Source organism: Salvelinus namaycush, chromosome 3 (genome assembly GCF_016432855.1).
Source record: "Salvelinus namaycush isolate Seneca chromosome 3, SaNama_1.0, whole genome shotgun sequence".
NCBI classification, from domain to species: domain Eukaryota; kingdom Metazoa; phylum Chordata; class Actinopteri; order Salmoniformes; family Salmonidae; genus Salvelinus; species Salvelinus namaycush.
The window spans coordinates 61850959-61870062 of record NC_052309.1 but is presented as its reverse complement, the minus strand read 5'-3'; the positions used below and the strand labels follow the sequence as shown (position 1 = coordinate 61870062).

Sequence of the window (19104 nt, the reverse complement as noted above, 5' to 3'; positions counted from 1 at the left end):
GTAAGAATGCTGTTCATTGACTATAGCTCAGCATTCAACACCATAGTACACTTACATTACTCATCTAATATGTATATACTGTATTCTATACGGTCTATTGTATCTTAGCCTGTGCACTCTGACATTGCTCATCCATACTGTATATTTATATATTCTTAGTCCATTCCTTTTCTTAGATTTGTGTTTTAGGTATTTGTTGTGGAATTGTTAGATATTACTTGTTAGATATTACTTGTTAGATATTGCTGCACGGTCGGAACTAGAAGCACAAGCATTTCGCTACACTCACAATAACATCTGCTAACCATGTGTATGTGACCAATACATTTGATTTGATTTTTGATTTGAATTGTAAATCCGGAACTCGGGCCCTTTTCTAGAGCTATGAGCTGAAGATCACTGACGTCATCATGATTCGACCTTGTTTTTTTCAGAGTTCCCAGTTGTCTTGAAAGCACCATAAATCCAGAGAATGACAGACTTTGATGACAACATTTGTCCACAAGAAGGACCTCCGTGTCATCTTCCTTTTCAAGTGAGCACAGCACAACAAGATGAGTCCAAAAATGTATTGTAATATGCAGGGAAGATATGTATACTGTAGCCAAGAAAGTAATAGTAAGTGTATGTTGTGTAGTAAGCTGTTAGTAACCCATGTGTCTCACCCTTAGAATTTGGTCCCTCTCCCCCTCAGGACTTAGCCTACTGTTCTGACTAGGTGGTGCACATGTAACCTGTAGCCTGTTTTCGAGAAATGTCATCTATTGAATATTGTAAGAGCTTTCATTGTCTGCTTATATGCCCCCGTTATTTGTCCTACAGTTCTGACTTGGTATACAGGGAGAATAATGTAAGAACGACCCATGTTCTGAAATCTGTCGTTGTACATTTAAAAAGTGTTGAACAAATAGTTACAGTATATCGACAACTCACTCATTAACGTCTTAAACAAAATGACGGCTTGCCTGTTATCCGCTCATCGTTCCCTTATGCAATAGTTTGTACATCTCAATTGTTATATAGCTTATATAGGTCTATGTCATTAATATCTTATTCATCATTTTAGGCAATGTTGGAATGATTTCATTGTTTTGCTTACTTTGTGTATTATAATTAGCTGATGTGCTTTTCTTGATGAGGAGGAGATACTATATAATGTTGTTGGGTCTGTAACCATGTTTGCCAGTGACAGTCTCTTCGCAATCAAATATTTGTTTTCAACAAAAAGTAAAAAAAGTAATTCCAGTTGAAATTGTGAGGGTTGTTTTGTTTGCGCAATGCACTGTTTGTGCGTCAGTATATTGTCTAGAAAAGTTGATACTCGTGATTGTATTTTCCTTCCTTTTTAGACCAGATACAGTGCATTTGGAAAGTATTCAGACTCCTTCACTTTTTACACATTTTGTTACATCCTTATTCTAAAATTGATAAAATATTTTTTTCCTCATCAATCTACAAACAATACCCCATAATGACAAATTGAAAACAGTTTTTTAGACATTTTTGCTAATTTATTACAAATATAAAACAGATATACCTTATTTACTTAAGTACTCAGACCCTTTTCAATGAGACTCGAAATTGAGCTCAGGTGCATCCTGTTTCCATTGATCATCCTTGAGATGTTTCTACAACTTTTAAAACACAAAACTATAAAAACCTTGGAAGAAAGAGGAGAGGAAGAGACAGGAGGGGAGGAGAGGATGAGAGGGAAGAATAGGAAGAGAGGAAGATGAGGGAGAGAGGGGGGAGAAGAGGAAGAGAGGGGTGCAGGAATAGACATGAGCTTATGTTTACATGATATCTCAGGATTTATATACACTCCACTTTACTAAGCTCTTTTTTGTTTGTCATGATTATCTAATGTCCATTCACCAACAATCACTAATAAACAGTTCCGGTGCTTTCACCTACTTCTTTAATTCAGGATGTCTCCCCACAGAGGGGCAAAGTATTTGGTTAAATTACTTTATTATACTACACCTTGAAGATGGTTACTTATACAGCACAGAACAAAATAAATGTGTACACTTCCATGCTATGTAGCATGAAAAAGAAACGTATGCAACTTTCATGGAAGTGTATGAGTTTCTTTTATAAACTGTGTTCTATAGGTAAGGAACTTCAAGCCCAAGATAGGATGTTATGACAATAAAGAAGGAACTAAAGGTCGCTCAGCCATGAGGAAGTTAGTACACTAAACAGATGATACAGTAACCACAGACACACACAGCCTACCACCCACCCATATTTAAATGGAGAGTTTCTAAGTCGGATTAGTGGCTGACGCATACACCTATTGTGCATTACATTTCCTAGTAAATTATTATCTGTAAGTCCCAGGGAGAGTACAAACTTTGCAGGAGGCTCAACAAAACACCGCTGACCAGCCATATCACCTCTTACTGTACTACAAACATCCTTCTGTCCTCTGAAGATGTCCAGCTCTCAAACAACCACCACTAACGGGGCGGTGGTATTCACCCATGTCTACCCCTATGGGAACGGGATGGAGGTCGCAGGGGTCGCTTCTGCTCCTCACTGTCTGGGACAGACGGTCTCTTCAGTGCTGGGAAGTTTCTGGGCAGGGCATCCAAAAGCGCTGGGAGTAAGAATTTATGTTTTACATCATTTGAAAATGATTTTTCATTTTGGTTGAACGAAGAGAAAAATGAATTTTCTGCTTTGTTTTTCTCTCACAGACCATACAGATCATGTTTGGTTTGATGATGCTGTTGACAGGAATCGTGATGACTGCCGGACCACAAGTAGACAATATTGGAGTATTTAGTGGAATATTTGTCTGGGGATCTATCATTGTGTTAGGAATTTTGTTAATAAATAGTTAAAACAAATTCTAGCTTTAGATAAAAATATAACAAATTGAACTCTGCATGCCTGGTGAAAAGAGATTTGTGTTGTGGGTTATAAAGTAAGCAGAAAGGGTCATTAAACTATGGTTGAACCGACCCAACTTAGCCCTGAGATGTTTAGATAAGGCTGTGGGTAACTTTTTAGGTATTCCATTATCTTGAGTTGTCTGCTAAAGTGGTAATCAATTATAGTGAGCCTTCAGGATAAATGATTATATGGTGTTTCATGTGAGTGCCCTGTGAGGTTAGAATGAACTTTTGAACCTGTTTTCTATTTGTCAGGACAATGAGAATCATTTTGTAATCTATGACGTCATATATTGTATATAAACCTGTGTTTATGATAAAATGGGAGCTTGCTCCGAGAATAAACACTATTATCTAATTTTAATATGACTGTATCCTGTCTATTTTATGTTAATAAGTATCTTACAAATTCTTATAAATAGACAGATTGAATTTAATTAATGAGTATATTGTAGGAATTATTTAATTCCACTAACAATTGGTCCTTCGAGCCGGATTTCCAAACTTTGCCTCTGTCATCCGAAGATATTAGCCGAAAACCGTGCACGGGCGGGTCAAGACCCGTTAGTTAAAGTCCTGGCCTCTGAATTGAGGTTAAACAACAGGCCGGTATTTATATATCTGAGGTATACAGAGACGGTAACGGAATCAAACCGGCATTGCTTTTTCCAGTCTGCAAGACGAAGGTAAATAGTCTTTATTCTCGAATGTGGGGGGTATGATGTAAGTTATCTTTGATTTTAAATTCTAAACGTGTTTAGCATTTATCAATAATAGTAGCTTCGGATATTCCAAACAGATTGTGGGTTACTTGTATGACCGAAATACAAGATGGATGGATGAAAAGGTCCGAAAAGACCTTGGTAGGTGCATTACCATAACTAAAAATAATGAACTTGAATAATCCGGGCCTTGCTAGCTGTGAGGGTTATTAAGGGTGGGATATAGTAAGTGTTGTTAGGACGGTCGTTTTGTACAAATAGGACAGCCATTAATTCAAAAGACATACCTAAATGAAGTTTTAACCTAAAACAGGTGAGGATAAATTCGGTTTGGTGAGAAGGCAGGGTAATCCTAGGCGAACGGAATAACTGAACTTATTAATACTGAAAGATATTAATATCCAAAAGAGTGGGAGGGAAACTTAATATAGCGAAGTGAGATTGGATAAATACAAACAGAGTTTGACCAGGGAAGTGTGTCCCCTGGGTAATAACTGATAGTTTAAAGTGAGATCTAATGTCCGATCGATAACAACGCTATAGATAAAGTTTCCAAGGAAGAGAATCATATAAATTCATACACATAGATTATAACTTGGGTAAAAGTAGTAACACACACATAGAGAAATAAATAAATAAATAGAAAGACATAGATAGGTGATAAATACCATAACTACTAGTAACGGTAAGGATTTATCAAACATGGGTAGTAAATCCTCTAAGGAGGTCCCGGTATTAACCGGAGACCAGCGTTTTATGGAACTGAAAGATAAGAGAAATTTAGAATTTTGTCCAAAATGGGGTAAGCGTTATGAATTTGATGGAAGGCTAAATGTTGAGAAACTAGAATTGCTTATCAAACAGATACATGAGGAGTGTGGTGAGGATGAGAAGAAACAGAATAAACAGGGGTTGTACACAGCTAGAGTCTGGCTTTCGGAGGCTAGGAAAAGAGTAGAGGGTGACAACAGGAGGAAACACATAGAGAGCCAGAATACGTTCCCCTCCGCTCCCATAGATGAAAAAGTTGGCCAAATGGGCGGGGGTGGTAGTAAAAAAAATATATCCTTCTCAAGCAGAGCAAACATACAGAGGTAAAATTGTTGATGAGATAGTAGTGGTGAGAATACAGCTTCAGGAGATAACGGTACAACTACCACCCAAAATTGTGGAGTCTGCTGAAGCCGAAGGAGGAACAGTCGGTGTAGAGAAAGAAAATAAGTCGAGAAAAGTGGGAAATGTGAGTCAAAAGAAAAATAGAAAATGTTTTAATTGTAATGAAACTGGACATTTCGCCCAGGAGTGTAACACTCCCTGCAAACATTGTGACAGGGTTGGACACAATCACCGAGATTGTAATTTAACTAAGGGAAAGGTAAGGCGCGACTATCGGGAGAATAAGAGAGAGTCGAGAAACAACGAAAGCGAGAAAAATGGGAATTCTCACTGAGGAAAGGCTTGAGCTTTTAAATTAGGGATATTTTGTTGACTCGGGATTGGAATTACGAATACAGATACATGTAAAGTGGGTTTAAATGCGAATAAGTTTTTGTTATTTACATGGATTTGGTGGATCAGTGGTAGAATTCTCGCCTGAAACGCGAGAGTCTCGGGTTCGGTTACCGGTAAATGCTTTGGCTAAATTCAGAGTTTTTTGATTGTAATTAAACTAATTATATGGGTTGCCTAGAAAGTTATAGTTGTTAGTGTTTGTATAAGATATAAACTGAACGTTTTAATAGATTGTATAGGTTAAATTAATAGACTAATTCGTTCCACTTAAAATAATAACGTAGAGAATTTCGATGCAAGACGATGTCTGTTGCCTAAATTATATGTTTGAATAATGTATTGGGAATATAGTCGTAATTAAAATGCTGAATCAAGGAAGAGATAGTTACTAAATTCTAATGAATTCTAAAATAATAATGGAGAGAGAATTAATTGTATGGTGATAACGCAAAACTGCGTCATTACGTTGAATAAACATTTACGTTACTCAAATTAATTTGAAAGTAGTTTAGGGACGAACTCCCACTCGTTTCTGTACTTCTGGAAGTACAATTTGGATTGGGAGATGTTGATTGATGTTGTAAGTTCTATACAAGTTCCAACATTTGTGATAAATTGGGTTTGGTTTATCGAACCCGTAAAACTGCTGCTACAATCAGTCAACTATGATTGTGCAATTCGTTGAAAGTCGCTGTGGCATGGAGACAGGATGAGCGCCTGTTGATGACATCGCTCACAAGGCACTTTTGTCGCCACGGCAATGATGTTGTGACTGGGGGGTGGCAGAGAAAAGTGTTTGTGACATTTAGAAGGGAAATACGTCCATTATGTTTTTGAGTCACTTTTCAGAAGTTGATAAACATTTCCAGATACATTTTTAAAAGTAGCTGTAAATCGTCAGGGTAGTTAGGAAAGATGCTAAAAACTAGCAACAGATTCGCTAGGTGGGCATCATTGATTTATGGTGTTTATTGGACTATATTCACCTGTGTGAAGGGAGATCTGAATGTCTGAATCGCAAAACATAGTAATAATGGATTCTGATGGTTATTGATTATAAACATTGTATTCTGGTGTGTTTAAGTAGGATTCCTTCTTCCGGGACGGATGGAAGTTATCTAAAATATGTAAGTTGAAGGAGCCATGGGAAAATACGTTTACATTTTTATTAAATACCTGGGATTAAATTACTGATTTCTTACACTGAGAAATGTACGACATTTGCGACAGAGGAAAAAAGTAATACGGTTAGATAATAAATATCAGGTTAATTGCATCGAAGGCTAGCATGTTCACTTAAGTAGGCATATACATGGACGTTGTTTAAAACTTATGATTAATGATTTGAGGTAAATTGGAAATTATCATTAGGTTTGGTTAATAGTTCACTTTTGAGTTTCTGAATCGATGTAGCACAGTGAATGCTAGTTAGGCGCTTTGTGTTTTTCCTGGGAGAGTGCGAGTTTTATTGTCTTCTTGAATGTTTAAAGGGACTATTATCTTGGGGAGAGATTGAGGAGTGAGATTGAGGCCATAAACGACCAAATTGGAAAGGGCCTGAAAGGTTTTTGTTTTTTTCATTAAGGTTTGCAAATATACACACATAAAACATTTGTTAGGACTATTTGTTTTAGTGCAAAGGAATTTTAAAGGGGCATGCTCATATATGGAGTTTTCTGAGTTTTTATTTTCTGAGTTTTAATTACACAAGTGAATTTTTTTGATTTAAAGGATAAAGGGTTCTTTAAAATGTCTAGGAACATGGTATACAGGGGTGGTGTAACCTTTGACCTTTATCATGGCTGTCTCTTGAGGTCTGATCAGCTTCAGGGGAGGGCCATGAAGATAATGCATTTGTGGTCATTTGGGATACTAGTTTTGAGGTACATTAATTGGCTATTATTGATTTGGTATTGTCGTCAATAATAAATGAGGGAATATATGATACATTTAGGTTTGGGCAGGAGATATTTTAAGCTAATATGGCAGGAAAATACATAAGCATTAAAATTATTTATGAGAAGAAATAAGTTTTAGTTCTTAGGAGTGGTAATTTACTGTGGATAAGGTTTCCACACTGTAAAACATATATTAATTATTTATGAGACTGAGTTTAAGGTTAACCAAATGTTATTATTTAATAAAAAAAACAGTGGACTCCTGGGGGAGAGAGCTTATTAATAAAGAAAGGATTTGATATGGTTACCATTTGTTTTGGCCATTAGAAGATTTTTATTTAAATAGTATTAAAATTGACAGGGGCATATGACATGTGTGATGATTTGGGATTAATATTTGGATGGAGATTGATTTTAGTTTTGATTAAGGTTATGTAAGGGCTTTAGAGATTGACACTATAAGACATGTTTTTTTTTTTAAGTCCATGATTTTAGATAAAGCCAAAACAGTGAGACACTTAGTTAATATTTGGATGGAACACATAGTTGTTATTGACTATTATGAGAAAAAGGCATACAGAGGGGTCTGCCACGCACTGTTGAGATCTTGAAGGTTTGAGAGCAGAGTGGAGAGGGGACCAGGACATGAGCAAGGTAGGCTGTGAAATAAGATAGGTAAGAAAAAGGATACGGTTTAAATCAATAAATATATATATTTAAGAACATATATAAGCAGCACAGATACCTTTTAAAGTAGATAAGTCACTTGACAGAGAATTGGAAAAGGATAGATATGAATGGACGCCCAAGGGAGAATTGGACATGAGGCGAATGAAAGGGGCGTTCCTACATGATAATGTCAGACATAAGGATAATTTACACTAATTTTATTAGTTTATCATCCAATAGGCCACATCCTATCCTAGACCACAACTTACCCATCCCCCCTTGTTACCTGGCTCTGCCAAAATAAAAAAAATATCTAGTTAAACAAACAGATATAGAAATAGAAAGAAGTATTGTTGATTACATGAAAAGGTTGTTTGTTTAACCAAACCTGTATGTCCAAGATTTTATGCACTACAGGTGAATTACAGGTGAAGTCACTCAATCCAGTCCCTGAGGCCTGTTGGGGGGACCATACCATGGACTTCTGGTAACAGCTAGCTGAAAGAGCTACCCGGATTCATATCACACTGAGGGAGGGTAAGACACATTGACACTGTCGAACAAGCACAGTGTCCGAGAGGAGAACTGGAATTAACAGAATTCTGGGGGCCATCTCTCGGATGAAGATTTCCTTTTCCTCGTCATTTCATCCCTGTGTTTGTTCATAGAAGTGAAGGTGTGTCTGGCTTCTTGCTGATGATGTTTTCTCTGGGAGAGGGTGGGGCTTTATAGGTGGGCGGTCCATCCTGAGCTGTCTGGTTGTGGGAGCCATATTCCTGATACACCATGAACCCCAAGAAGGCCAGAGGGTAATATTGACACATAGTTAGACAATGAGGATTTTGTATTAACCAAGCATAAGAGATCACTTGATCTGGATAAACAGGAAGTGAGAGTGGGATTGGGAAGGAAGTCTCAGTGGAGTTCTATGTAGACCAAATTGGGCCTCTGACTCCTTGGTAGTTTAGGACTAAGAGCAGCCATTGTGGAAGACATTTATGCAAGTCCCTGTGTAGCTCATGGAAACAGGTTATAGCTCACATCATGAGGGCTACATAAATCTACATACCCAGTATGGAAGATGGAGAGTAGTGAAAGTAAGGGTTTCAGTTGACAACCTAGTGCCATTCCAAGTACGAGAAGTTAGAGCAGATGATAGTCAGCCAGAATACAAGCAGAGCCCCAGACAAAGCAGATACTGACCGTAGAGTTGTCCAGAGCCAAGGCCGATGTGGATGGTTCAGATGAAAGATTTTAAGGAAGTGATTGAGGTGGAAACTGTTATGGGATTCTAACCTATGGTTAGGCATGCCTCAGCAAAACCTCAGTTCATAACCATTTCCTTTCCATTTGATGGAATTGCTACACCCATGAAATGGCCTGTATGATAAAGCGGTTCAAGAGGGCAGGAAGCTGAACTATGACAGTTGCATTGATCTGTGATATGTGTCCCCAGGTGCCGATTACATCCAGATTTTCTCTTTCACAGTGACAGGATTTTATGGATCGCTACATAACACACGGATGGGAAGTAGGGGGAGTCAGTACATGCAATAGGACTGAGAATGTTACAACTGAGAAGACAATGAGAGACCTGACTGGCAGATGAAAAGGTTTAGAGTGTGGAGGTATGAAGCTGTGACCTAACCTGCCTACCAATTGGAACGGTAGTTATGCACTAGTGCAGTTAGGCATGCTCTTTACCCTTACTCAGATCCAATTCAAATCGAGGAATTAGATCTTAGCAGGATTAAAGTCAAGTATTTTCTAGTGGTCCACTCTCAATAAGAATGTGGACTAGATCAATTATACCAGAGATGTAATGAATGGCTTGGCAGAATAGAATAGAATCGAGATAGATATGTTATTGGCAGAAAAGGGTGGGGTTTGTGTGTTATTCGGGTCGATGTGCTGTACGTTTATCCCAAGTAACACAGCTCTGGATGGATCTGTGACTAAAGGCCTTGGTAGGTTTAACCACCCTAGCTCACGAGTTGGCAGTGAACTCAGGGGTGGATACTTCTCTGACTAATTGGTTTGACAGTATGTTTGGGAAATGGAAAAATGTCATGATTACTGTGTTATGGGCTACCTTCACCTGTGTGACTGTATTAGTTTTGTGTGGATGTGGTTTGATTCCGTGTGTGAAAGTTCTCATTTCCAGGATTCTGGAGAAATCGATGACACAACAGATGAAGTGCGGACCAATTCTAAGCTCTGACCAGTGGAAGGATGAATGTATGGGCCCGGATCTAGTGGAAAATGACTCCGGATCTTTTAATTATGAGGAACCGAGATTGGACAAGACTGTATTTGATGTTTAGAGAATTTAGACGGTTACATGTTTCAATGTATAGACTGTTTCTTTAATGAAGATTGTAACGAAAATCCTAATAGAAGTGTTATAATTCTGATATAAGTTAGAACAGTCATTGATGTTGATGGAGTGTAAATACATATATTGATTTGGTTTTATTCTTGTATAAACATTTAAGTTTATATATGATCTTTTGATATGTAGCTATGAATTGTTTTGTTATTTACGGTGGATTGTTAGGAATTTTGTTAATAAATAGTTAAAACAAATTCTAGCTTTAGATAAAAATATAACAAATTGAACTCTGCATGCCTGGTGAAAAGAGATTTGTGTTGTGGGTTATAAAGTAAGCAGAAAGGGTCATTAAACTATGGTTGAACCGACCCAACTTAGCCCTGAGATGTTTAGATAAGGCTGTGGGTAACTTTTTAGGTCTTCCATTATCTTGAGTTGTCTGCTAAAGTGGTAATCAATTATAGTGAGCCTTCAGGATAAATGATTATATGGTGTTTCATGTGAGTGCCCTGTGAGGTTAGAATGAACTTTTGAACCTGTTTTCTATTTGTCAGGACAATGAGAATCATTTTGTAATCTATGACGTCATATATTGTATATAAACCTGTGTTTATGATAAAATGGGAGCTTGCTCCGAGAATAAACACTATTATCTAATTTTAATATGACTGTATCCTGTCTATTTTATGTTAATAAGTATCTTACAAATTCTTATAAATAGACAGATTGAATTTAATTAATGAGTATATTGTAGGAATTATTTAATTCCACTAACACCTTGTGAGTGAGCTGCTCTGTCGAATACTAATTTCTTACATTTCCTGTCTGTCGTGATGCAAACAAAACATCCTAATAATTGAATCGTCATATTTTGAAAAGAAATGCATTAAAAACAATACAGTATGTGCAATTTTAAAAATACATATAAAATCTTTAATGTATAATGAATGACTTAAAAAATGACTTTTATCAATGTATATGTATTTGGCTAGGCCTGTGCCATTCATACACTCATGCATTTCAGTTTCTGTTGACTTCTATGTGGGAGGAATTCAACTTGAATTTGAATTTTGGTCATACTGTAGAAATATTTTTGTCCCACATGGTACCCTACTCCCTATATAGTGCACTACTTTTGTAGTGTACTATGTAGAGAATAGGGTGCCATTTGGTATGTAGGCTTGTATAATCTCTTCCCTGTTCCTTCTCAGTATGTAGTTGCAGGCTCTCTAACTGTTGCTGCTGACAACAAACTGAACAAATGTCTGGTCAGTATCAACTATTTTTGCCTCAATAAAGTTTAGGCTTTTGATTTATATAGTTCCACTCTATTTAAAAACATAGAATCTACTTCACATATAGGCACTCATGTTTTCATTCAATCTGTTTGTTTTCCTCCCACAACACAAGCAGTGGGGTGGGCACTGACGATTCAGCAACTGCGAATTGCCCCTTTAATAAAGACTTGCAATAATGATTGTCAACACACTGTATTTTATATTGCATTTCATTCTTCACAACCAATCATTCATTCCCATGTTCTCTTTCTGCTCTCTGTCCCTTAGGTAAAAGGCTCCCTTGGAATGAATGTTGTCGCCACAGTTACTGCTCTTACTGGCACCATTCTGCATTCTTTAGACAGTGCTGTGATCCTCTTGTACTACTACTACTACTGTGACTATCCAGGCAATCCTTCATACGACCCTCCATCCTATGTCTACTACCCTACGTCCTCTGTCTGTCAACAGTATCGGGTATATACCAAATGCTTATTCCTTTGGTCAGGAGATATTTGTAAATCGGTAAAGGGGTATTTATCATCTATAATCGTATTACTAGACTAATGTACGTACTGTTTAATGTTTTTTATTCGTTTAAATTATACTCCATTTGGAGCAGATATGTGATATCTCGAACATGCAAGCAATAGTGAATTAGATGCTATTGAGTTGCTATATAGATGCTATGCTATATAGATGCTATCAATTTTACTTCTTGTTAGCCCACAGTGAAACAGGAGTCAAAGTTTAATTGTACATAATTGCTCCAAAATGGAGGTGTAGTCTAGTTAAAAGCTGTTTCCTGTTCTTATCTGTCTATAGGTCAGGTCCCAGGGAATATCAGGTGTTTTGGCTGTTTTCTCCAATCACAGGGTTCAATCCAAGTGCCAATGCCGTTTAGCAAACTCCAGGCGTTTACATTTGTTGGATGACATGAAAATAGCTCATTGACCACACACACCAGTGGTGAGTTTGGCATCGAAATGGGAACGCAAGAGCAGAAAATATCACCATACCTACTGTAAAATATGGTGGTGGATCTTTGATGTTATTTGGCTAATTTTCTTCCACTGGTCCTGGGCCCCTTGTTAAGGTCAAGTGCATCATGAACTTTACCCAGTGTAAGAGCCAATTTGGGTGTATCTTATATTATGGTATTTTTTAGGCAATTACACTCCCGACCACTAGGGGAAGACAAATGGTGGTAAACACACATCAGGTGATCTATAAAGACACAGGTGTTTGAACGTATGGTGTGTGTGGATGGTGAGAGAGCTTACAGTTTCTACCGAAATCAAATCAGAAATTTGATGAACAGACTTGTTGAAAAGATGGCATCCTATGACGGTGCCACGTTGAAAGTCACTGAGCTCTTCAGTAAGGCCATTTTACTGCCAATGTTTGTCTATGGAGATTGCATGGCTGTGTGCTCGATTTTATACACCTGACAGCAACGGGTATGGCTGAAATAGCCGAATCCACTAATTTGAAGGGGTGTCCACATACTTTTGTGTATATATAGTGTATGTTCTGGCAACTGTAAGAGCACTGAGCAGTCATGACACCTGTATATTCGATAATGAATTACTAGAAATGGACTTAAAATTGACATGTCTGTCTTTTAGCAAGTGTTCATCATTGGGAATCAAATACCGGTACCTCATGGCAGCATGACTCCAAGCAACGCACCTTACCCTCCTCAGAACAACTATGAGGTATGATATCTTTTGGAGGTTGAACTGCAGGGTCGCCATATCAAATAGGCTGCTTGTTATCTAAAATTTTAATTAAAAAGATCTCCCCAGAGTCGTAGTTACTGAGTTTCTGGGGTAATTACATTTCCACTGCGAAAACTTTCATTTCAAATTGTGTAATCACCAAAACATTGGTCACTGTATGAAATTCTGTGGGTCCGTACTTGCGAACATTAGAAAACGTTTGAGTTGAAGTTTAAGCATCGTCCAATTAAAATCGTTGACGTCGTTGCACGTGATAGAACCAGTGTGTATAAACCCTGTATGACTGACAGGGGTTGCTGTATTGAAGCCATCGCACAGCCATCTTGGCTTTCCTCCTCCAATGTAAATAAGATTATGTAATCTATCGAAATGCTTTTATTAATGTCTACATTTGTTTTTGACATGTTTATTCTATTACAGACACCTTAATGCATACTTTCACATTATATTATGTGAGCTAAACTTCAAAGCTCTCAATGGCTAATACAATCCAGGGTTTATATACATCATTAGAACACTTTTCCATCACCTTAAAAACAGTCAAACAGAACCATCTGCTAATCAAAGTTACTAAAACACAACAATTTTCAACTAAATGATTAGTCCCTGGTGATTTTTGCCATTTGTGACTTTATAATTTGAACCTAACCATAGCTCTTGAGAACCCAAGCCGATACAGCCATAGGGTTCTAATTTGAACAGTTAACCACAGCAGGGCCAACATGTTAAACTTTCCCGATGCTCTGTATAAACGTTAATAATCACTGCGTGCAATACGGTTTTGGAAAATTCTACTTTCATATCACCCCAAAATGATTTTACAAATAAAAAAGACACACTTACTCTGCGCTGTTTTAACACAGATTCCCACGGAGGTGTTTTGCAGTGCACTTCCTGAGCTAATGGAAACTCGGAAGGAAAGAAAGAAACCTTTCACCTTTGTTATTTCCTTCCCTATATCTGTCTGTCCCCCAGCTCTGTTTCCCGTTTTCACATTAATGTTTGTATGTCGTTTTGTTAACTGTGTGCTGACGCTGTTCCTGTCTTGTTCCTTGTCTGTTCCTCATTAAATGTTTGACACCCCGTACCTGCTTCTCGACTCCAGCGTTGGTCCTTAAATTATTATTAAAATATTAATGTGGTACTGACTCAACTAAATGAGAAGTCACACAACTCTACTTTTTTAAGTTGTGATTTTATCCCCCAGCATGCTCTACTGCATGTAGGTTTTTGGGGGAGGAATAAAAAATAAAAAATGCATGTACCTTCACTGAATGATTGATTCATCTTGTGCTACACAAAGATAAATAACATAACACATTTTCTAAACCAATCCAATCATTTAGTTTGATTTTTTGCTTCCATTACTGAAATGGTTGTTCCGGTTTATTAAATGGCTTAGGTTGTCTCCTAACCCTGGCAGTAGTTATTCATTCAGGTTGCAGGCGATTCAAATGTTAAACTGTTGGATATTGTAACTCTGTAACATCACATTGCAAGCCAGCATAATCTGATTAGCAGGTAGGGTGGCAAATTTCTGGTAAATTTCCCAGGTTTTCCAGAAATCTCAGTTGGAATTTGGGAATGTTACTGGAAATTTGCAACCTTACTTGCAGGCCTCATGTGGTCTGTAAACCATGCATTTCAGGCCACTGAAATAGGGTAAAGATAGGCCTCAAAACAAGGCCTCGTGTGTTTTCATGAAGTTTAAATATAATGATAACATTTGCCTTGCAACTCACAGGTGAAGGCCACAGAGTGAGAGTGAAAAATGTAACAACCACATCTCTGTCACTAACAAATATAGTTATGGGTGGTAACTCTACAATTCACTGGAAAAGGCACACTGGGAAGGCTTAGTGGGGGTGGGGGTTACTCAGAATTTTCAAGTTGACATAACTCAAATCTGGTCCCACTACAGGGTCCAGATTTGAGTAATGACAACAAAATCACCAAGTAACTCTGGAATATTAAGTGCAACAGGTTTCTTAAAATAAAATAGCAATGACAGCACATTGGGGTTTACAGTTTGTGTTACACAAAAAAAAGTGTATCTTTTTGTATTTCTACGGTTATTTTTGGATGACAATTTAACTGAGTGTTCATGGTATCCAAAACCACATCGCAATCAAGAATCAATGGTTTGTAGATGGAGCATTTTACACTTGACCAAATCACCTCAGCTATTCAAAAGGGACATGGAATGACTCCAATGTACAGAAATGTTTTTTTTACATTTATTTAACCTTTATTTAACTAGGCAAGTCAGTTAAGAACAAATTCTTATTTACAATGGACGGCCTACACCAGCCAACGCTGGGCCGATTGTGCGCCGCCCTATGGGACTCCCAATCACGGCCAGTTGTGATACAGCTGGATTCGAACCAGGGTGTCTGTAGTCTAACACTGAGATGCAGTGCCTTAGACCGCTGCGCCACTCGGGAGCCCAAAAGGGATAACCAAACCTATGACCTGACCCATCACATTATGTGTTACTTCCCCCCGTTTGCAAGAAGTGATATCCCAAAAAGCACTCAAACTATACAATCCAAATGGCTCCTATCCTCCCACGCCATGCTTTCTGGGTACCAGATGGCACTGCAGTGGATAGCAAACATTTTACGGGCTACTGACCAATTCTACTATTATTGTGTTTTATTTTTTTACATTGATGGTAACTTTTGCTGTACATAATGTCTCCGTCATTTCCTATGACTGAAAACAGCTTCTGGACATCAGATCATAGATCACTAACCTTGAATTGGATGGCAATTTCTACTTCAACAAGTGGGCAGCTCTGGACGTTCTGCTTACTCCAGACCAGGCCCCGGGACTCAAGAGGAAGTGACGGCAAAAGAGAAGCCAAACGAGCCGGCATCCTGACAAGACTATGTTGGCAAGCAAATAAACCGCCCCTAACCTCTGTTCTATATCTGACCATAACTCTATCCTTCTGATTCCTGCTTACAAGCAAAAACTCAAACAGGAGGTACCAGTGAAGAGCTTAATACGAAAGTGGTCCGATGAAGCGGATGCTAAGCTACAAGACGATTTTGCTAGCACAGACTGGAATATGTTCCGGAATTCATCAAACTTCTCAATGTTAATCACATCAGTTACCGGCTTCATTAATAAGTGCATTGACAATGTTGTCCCCACAGTGACTGTACGTACATATACCAACCAGAAGCCATGGATTACAGGCAACATCCATACTGAGCTAAAGGCTAGAGCTACCACTTTCAAGGAGCGGGACACTAACCCGAACGCTTTTAAGAAATCCCGCTACCACCTCCTCAAGTCATCAAACAGGCAAACCATCAATACAGGACTGATTGAATCTTACTACGCTCTGCAGGGCTTGCAAACTATCATGGACTACAAAGGGACACCCAGCCGCCGAAACCCAAGCTAACCTGTCTAAATGACTATTGCCCCTTAGCACTCATATCTGTAGCCATGAAATGCTTTGAAAAGCGAGCCATGTCTCAAATCAACACCATCATCCCAGACACCCTGGACCCACTCCAATTTGCATACCGTCCCAACAGATCCACAGATCCCGCAATCTCTATTCAACACCATAGTGCACTACAATCTCAGGTCCCTGGGACTGAACACCTCCCTCTGCAACTAGATCCTGGACTTCCAGACGGGCCGCCCCAGGTGGTGAGGGTAGGGAACAACACATCCGCCATGCTCACTCTCAACACGGGGGCCCCTCAGGGGTGTGTACTTAGTCCCCTCCTGTGCTCCCTGTTCACCCACAACTGTGTGGCCACGCACAACTCCAATACCATCATCACGTTTGCTGACGACACAACGGTGGTAGGCCTGATCACTGACAACGATGAAACAGCCTATAAGGAGAATAGCAGTGACCTGGCTGGACCTCTATACCAGGCGGTGGTAGAAGAAGGCCTTAAACATATTCAGACTGCAGCCACCCAGGTCATAAACTGTTCTTTCTGTTACCACATGGCAAGCGGTACGGATGCATTATGTCTGGAACCAACAGGACCCTGAACGGCTTCAACCCCCAAGCTATAAGACTGCTAAATAGTTAACCAAATAGCTACCCAAACTATCTGCATTGACCCCCTTTTTCACAAACTCTTTTGACTAATCACCTACGCTGCTGCTACTGCTTATTATCTATTGTGTTGCCTGGTCCACTTTACCCCTACCTATATGCACATATCTACCTCAATTACCTCGTACCCCTGAACATCGACTCTGTGCAGGGTTACGGGTACCCCGTGTATATAGCCATGTTAGCATTACTCATTGTGTATTTATTCCTTGTTTTATTATTTTTCAAAACCTTTTCTATTTTTCTCTCTGCATTGCTGGGAAGGACCCGTAAATAAGCATTTCACTGTTAGTCTACACCTGTTGTTTACGAAGCATGTATCAAATCAAATTAGCTTTGATTCTGTCTCTAACACTAAAAATACAAAATGAATAATATAACGAAATATAAATGTTAATTCAACGTAAACTAAATTAAAACGAACAATATTGTTCTGAAAACCTAACTGACACTAAATTCAAAATAAACATTGAAAACGAATACATGTACTTTAAAACGTAAAAACTATATAATAACCTTGCAAGGATGTGATGATCATTCATTATTGGCACTCTACAGGCTCAACCCAGTAAGTAATCAGTTTAATTAAAAGATACTGAGCATGTGCACTGTTGCTTTTTTGTTAACATCTCTTTATTGTAGAATTTCTATCGGCATGCAACCCAAACGGCTTCCTAATCCCTATATAGTGCACTACTTTGGCCCAGTATACTATACAGGGTATATGGTGCAGGCTTTGGTCATAAGTAGAGCACTATATATTGGGAATAGGGTGCCATTTGGAACATAACTATACAGTAGTTAAGGTCATATATGTACTGTGTTGTTTCTACAGACTGGGAACTACCCAAAGGGTCCTGAGGGAGGCGATATGGGTACAGGGTTTCAACAGAACCACCTGCCTCCTCAATACACTGCTGTCGTCATCCCTTGAGAATTGGGCCTCTGTGAATACATTGTTCTTTTTCTTGTTGAAATTGTGTTCTCTGGGCCTATTTTTCTGCTCCAAGCCAGGCAACGGTTAGCACCACATTACTGATCTGAATAATTTGACAGTTTAATATTGATAGTGTATTGTAATGCAATGTTTCAGTATAATGTTTAGGTTACTATATGGTTGATTTTATAACTTCATGTTTTTGTCATTTCTATCTTTCTTTAATTGATATAATTTCATCATCATTTCTGATATAAAAGTATAATAGATTTATCAACTAAAATCAACCACTGCTATATGACATATGATGCATCCTTTTTAATAACACACAAATGCATATTTAACTTGTCTTGAAACAATAAAACTGACAGAATTTTGTTTTTTGTTTGAAGTCACTTTTATCTTCTATACAATGTAATTAATGCCATTCATAAATTCGGGTAAATATTGATCTTTAAACTAATGCTAGACCTAAATAAATGTGGTTGAAGGGTCTGAAAACATCCTTATAAGGAGGGAGTGGTGCGTGGATGTTTACATTGGGCATTAGCCTATATCCTTTCTATCTTGAGTTTGTGCAACATTAAAGTTCATGAACAGTCAAAACCATGTGTTTCATGAAATGTTATGATCTTTTAAGAAACCAAAGTATGATGACCAAAGTATGAAAAATGACTGTTGCTTCTACAGTGCCGTGAAAAAGTATTTGCCCCCTTTCTGATTTTCACTATTTTTGCATATTGTTGTATCGATTGTTATCAGATCTTCAACCAAAGTCAACTATTAGATAAAGAGAATCTGAGTTTACCCAAAAAATATACACAAAAAAATATACACCAAAATATACACAACACTCCCTTCACAGAACAGTGCAAACTGGCTCTAACCAGAACAGAAAGAGGAATGGGAGGCCTCGGTTCACAACTAAGCAAGAGGACAAGTACATTAGCGTGTCTAGTTTGAGAAACGGACGTCTCACAAGTCCTCAACTGGCAGCTTCATTAAATAGTTGCAGCAAAACA

General features: G+C 38.2%; 1 pseudogene; it reads left to right on the top strand.

The window, feature by feature from the left end:
• Positions 1-485: 485 nt before the first annotated feature.
• Positions 486-18231, top strand: LOC120043964 (annotated as a pseudogene).
• Positions 18232-19104: the final 873 nt, after the last annotated feature.